Raw genomic sequence first — 5,864 nt, 5'->3', positions numbered from 1 at the left:
TTAGAAGAGAACTAGTTATTAGGTCTGGGCTATGCCCCGGGTAAGAAAAGTTCTTTTATTAATATAATACTTTATGATAATAACACTAAATATAACTTTGTCTAGTGGTTAAGACTTTAGTGTATGTACTTGAGATTTCGTGATCAAATCCTATATTGCGCAATTTTCTAAAACGTGGCACAGTTTCTTGTTTATGCACGCCTTTTAATATATTTGTATATATTCCTCGCATGAACTTTTCACTCCCTAATTCATCTATACTATTATCTAAATCAAAAATATTAAATTCTACTTAGCAAATTAAATTCACCGAGTAATTTTTGAGTTTCACAAAATAAAGTTTCTCCATTCTAGCGTTCACGTAGCATTTGCTTAATTTGGCCGGAAAAAAAATAGTGTTACTTTCAAAAGTCGATAATTTAGGTAATTAGCTATGTTAATTATGTCAATTTATATCATGATTCTCAATCCCTATATAAATTTGGCTGAAAATCAATCACTTCCATATTGGTTACATTTCGGATTTCAAATATGGTAATGAAAATAACTTATCAATCAATCATGATTTATGCTAATTGCCTATGTTTTTTCATTAATGGAATACGTGATTTTAGGGATTCACTCCACATGAAAAAAAAGCAATTACAATCTTCAATCATGTGCAAGTTGATCACCTAAATCAAAATCATTCCTAATTTGGATTACGTGATTTTAGGGATTGATTCAATCAAGCTTTAACATGATGAAAATTTGTAATTTAATGATTTTTTGTTTTAAAAAATTCAAAAAACTAAGTAAAAAACAACCTTTAATTTCGCAATATAAATACCCTAATCATATTTACGTTGTTTAACATATGAGAATCATCAGGCCGATGCTCTCTCGAAACTAGCTAGTTCGGCCGAAGAGGATGTGCCGCGTTCTGTGTTTTGGGAGGTAAAGCCGGCAAAGAGTATTGTTCAAGAGCAAGTTTTGTTTCTCAACCGAGGAAATGTCTGGATGGATCCCATCATCAAATTTAAGAAGATTGGACACCTCCCATCATATCCCTTAGAAGCTAAGTATGTGAAGGCAAGGAACAATTGGTTCGAGCTTTGGGACGAGACCTTGTATGAAAAAGAATTCAACCTCTTGTTATATGGTTCTGGGTATACAATGGCTGGCTACACTAGGTCCTATTTAATTTATTGGGATTTTAAGCAATTGTTAATGGAGTTTACTTGGCAAGGAAAACCTCTTGCTCTTAAAGGTGTACATCCCAAGAGGGTAAGAGTGTTGGAAGACATTCTTTCACAGAAGTTGATTGACAGTGTTGTTCAGTCTTGTTTGATGCAAGTCATAACTTAAATTACTTAGCACAACAAAGTCAGGAGTAGGAGTCTAATCTCCCATAATTCTATGACTTTTATAAATATATTTATAAGCATATTTATATTTTTTTGTATTTACATAATTAATTTCTGAAAGTATTGACTATTTTTTAGTCAAAGGAATTATTTAATATTTTAAATAATTAAATATTTTATAAGTCATACTTTGAAAGTTATTTTATAATTAAACTAGTGGAGTTGAAGTACAAAGATTTTAATATTGGGTTATAGGAGCCCAAACCTTATAGTTTTTCATTTGAGCGTCGTCTTTATTAAACTAACCCATCAAATTCCAAATCACTATCGGACCCCCAATGGGGGAACCTATAAATACCTCTTCATTAAACAATTTTGGCACACTAGAAACACACCCTAATTTTCTATTCTCTCTCTCCCATGACTCTTCCCTCCTCCTCTCTCCACCGATTTTCTTTTCTCTCTACCTCTCTCGAATCACCGCCAGCCACCATCAGCCACTACTTGCACTCCTCCCTCCTCTCGTATCGTGTCCTCCTCCTCTCTTCTTTGGTTTATTTCTCTTCCTCTATATTATTTTAATATTAGGTTTATGTTTTAAGTATTGTTTTAATGCTTTAATAATTAAAGTTTGTAACTTTGATGAGTTAAATATAAATTTCAGATTATATGATTAGTATAGTAAAGTAATTAAATTTTAGATTTATTATATATGTTTAGGTTAGGTTTTTAAGTTTTTAAGGTTAGGTTTTTAAGCATCAAAGCATGGATTTTTAATGTTGTAAGAGTTGAAATTGTACAACTATGTTATAGTTTATGAAAATTGAGTACTCTAATGTCTATAATTATGTTAAGGAAAAATTGACATGAATATATAAATCTAACTTTCACCAGTCTTCTCAGAATAATCCCAACTTTGGATTATTCCATAATAATCCTAACTTTTATAATTTGAACTTAGTTATGATTTGCATAGTTGACTTTTATGTTGGTTTGACTTTTTGGTTTGGAGTTGACTTTATGGTTGACTAGGTTATTGAGTTTTCAAAGTTATATATTTACTTCCGCTGTAAAATTCTGAATAAGCCGATACGTTATCACACGGGCGATAATGATTTGATAATTTTCTAAGTTTTATATGAAAAAGGTATTTTGTAAAATAGAGAATTGTCAGGATGTTACAAAGAGGATGTGAGTTCTAGTACTCATCAGGAGTTGATTGATTTGAGTTTACAGTATAAAGAATTGTTTGAAGATCATTAGCCCTTCCTCCTCATAAGGGAGTCTTTGATCACATTATTCCTCGAATAGAGGGCCCTAGAACTATTAATATCAGGCCATATAGATATTCACTAAAGTAGAGGGATATCATTGAGCAGCTTGTTCAAGAGATGTTGGACAGAGGCATCATTCAAAGTAGTGCCAGTCCCTTTGCTTCTCCAATGGTCTTAGTGGGAAATTAAATGGCACATGGAGATCATGTATGTGTAGATTATAGGGATTTAAATTCTAAAACTATGAAGAATAAGTTTCCAAGTCCAATTGATTTATGAACTAGTTGGGGCTTCTGTTTTTAGTAAAGTTGATCTTAGAGATGTTTTCAAGACAGCTTCTAAGACTCATTCAAGGCATTTTAAATTCCTAGTAATGCCTTTTGGCCTTACTAATACCCCTACCTCTTTCCAAGCGTGAATGAATAATGCGTTTAAGCCTCTTTTAAGAAGGTGTATCTTATTATTTTTTTGATGATATTAAGGCGTATAGCAAGTCTTTGGAGTCTCGTTGAAAAGATTTAGTTGTTGTTTTTGAGCTAATGAGAGCTAACTCCATGTTCATCAAAAAAGCAATGTAGCTTTGCTATTAATAAAGTGGAGCCACTTTATTTCAGCAAAAGGGGTGGAAGTCTCACAAGGTGTCAGCAGTGGACAGATTACCAATACCTCAATCAGTTAAGGAGTTTTTTGGGCCTAGTTGGCTATTTCAGGAGATTTGCCAAGTATTACTCTATCATCAACAAGCCACTCACAAAATTGTAAAACGAAGATTTCTTGTGGTAGGAACAAGCTCAGCAAGCCCTGTTGCTCTTAAACATGCTCTAGTGACTGCTCCAGCTGTCCTAGATTTCTCCAAACAATTTATTGTGGAGACAAATGCATCTCAAAAGGTAATTGGAGCTGTAGTAATGTAAGACCATCATCCTATTGCTTTCATTAGCAGGGTATTAGGACCTAAATGGCAAAACTTTCAGTTTATGAAAAAGAGCTACTTGTTATAGTGTTTGCTTCCCAAAAGTAGGAGCAGTATCTGGTTAGTACTCATTTTGTCATCCAAAAAAGCTTGAAACGACTTTTGCGGTAGAAAATTTCTACTCCTTTTCAACATTTTTGCTTCTCCAAGTTGATGGGTTTTGATTATGGAATCAAGTACAAGTGTGGTCAAGATAATACTACACAAATACGTTATCCAGGGTAGAAGGTTTCGAGATTTTGTGTATGCACTTTCTATGGTCTACTCTGATTTGACAACATTGCTCTAATCCTATTATGCCTTGGATAATGATTTTGTGCATGTTTTTCAAAAATTCAGGCCTCTATTCCAATGGATAAGTATACTTTATGGGATGAGCTTTTGAGAAGATTAGAAAAAATAGTTGTTTGACCTGATAACAATCTAAGGTCCAAAATTATTAATTGGTTGCATTCTTCACCTGAGACTGGACATTCTGGATGAGATTTAACTATACAAAGGGTTAAGAATTTTTTCTATTGGCAGGAATTGAGCAAAGAGGTCAGACAGTTTGTGAGAAATTGTGTTGTTAAGTATGATCCTGTTGCCAAACCAGGCTTACTTAAACAACGAACTAATGAATCTCCTTTTTGCCATTGGACTTCCCAATCAAATTCGTCGTAACACTCATAATGATCAACTTTACGAAGATCCCATTCTATTCTCGAAGCTCGTAGCATTGGCCCTAATGAACTCCAATTTAGTGCTCACTTAAGTTTACCCATTTCTTTTGTTTTTATTTTTTGAAATGGGACCACTAACTTTCCATCATATACATTCAACTTTAATATAAAATAATAATTTATCTTTATTTCTATGTCCCACAACATTCTCTACCAATAATGCCTACGTTCTCAACTCATTCTAAAAAAATAGGATTTCTCCCAATAAGTTTTTGATATTCAGTAAGCCCTATTAAAAAATAATCACAAAAATCTAAACATTTGTATATCCATCCATAAGCTAGATCGGCAGCTACTCCTCCAATACATTTGCCTATTCCTGAAGCTATATGGTTGATGTTTCAATGGACTTAATTACTGGCTTGCCTAAATTAGGAGGTTATGATGTCATACTGGTGGTAGTTGACAAGCTTAGCACGTATGCACACTTTATGCCTTTGTCTCATCCCTATACAATATTACAAGCAGCACAAACATATTTGGATAATGTTTTGAAACTTCATGGCTAGCCTAGGAGAATACTCAGTGGTACGTATGCTATATTCCTTGGTTGATTTTGGCAGGCTTTGTTCAGCTTTCATGGTATTGAGCTCTTGTTGTCATTATCCTACCATCCCGAAACAAATGGCCAGATTGAAGTGTTAAATAGGTGTTTAGAAACCTATTTGCGATGCATGTGTAGTGATCATCCTCGCAAATAGGGTGCTTCGCTACCCTTGCCAGAGTGGTGGTTTTACACTCATTTTCAGTCTGTCATTCAGCTGACTTTCTATGAAGCTATGTATGACCAACCCCCACCTCTTTACTTGCCTTACTTACCAAGAGACTCCAATGTGTTAAAGGTGGACAAGAGTCTTCAAAGAAGGAAAGCCATGATCCAAGATCTAAAGTTTGCTCTGCAAAAAGCTCATGATAGGGTGAACATTAGGTCGGCCATCATAGGTTGGTGAGTGATTGGGTGTGCCTAAAGTTGCGACCATATAGGCATCAGTTAGTGCAGCATAGGAGCAACCAGAAAATTTCTCCCAAGTACTGTAGTCCCTATCAAGTTCAGGCAGTCATTGGTCAAGTGGCTTACAAGCTCAAGTTGCTAGCTTCAGCTAAGATCCATGATGCTTTTCATGTCTCTCAACTGGAAGCATTTCATGTTACATTACCAATGGCTATTCATATTCCATAATGGTTTCAAGGTCATGATTCTGAAGCATAATTAGCTGAAATCAATAAGAGGTTGTTATAATATCAGGTTGTGGTTGTTATGAGTTTTGGCAGAAAAGAAAGTGTGTTGTGAGTTTTGGCGGAAAAGAAAGTGAGCTTTAAATTCTTGTAATAGCTGATTACAATTCATTAATGATGATTCAATAATCTTTTCCCTTCTCTCAATCTTTCTAAACCTCCCTCTATCTCTCTCTCTCTCTATTTCTCTCATCTTCTGTTCTTATATTCTGTTAACTTCAGCAGAGAACGTTGTTCCTGCAACAAAGTCTCGACAGGGGTCAAGATAAAGAGTCATATATATGCAACCCACCTAGCGATATCAAAGAAGCAA

The sequence above is a fragment of the Beta vulgaris genome, chromosome 9, assembly GCF_026745355.1.
Source record: "Beta vulgaris subsp. vulgaris cultivar EL10 chromosome 9, EL10.2, whole genome shotgun sequence".
In the NCBI taxonomy this organism is placed as follows: domain Eukaryota; kingdom Viridiplantae; phylum Streptophyta; class Magnoliopsida; order Caryophyllales; family Amaranthaceae; genus Beta; species Beta vulgaris.
This window is presented reverse-complemented; position numbering follows the sequence as displayed.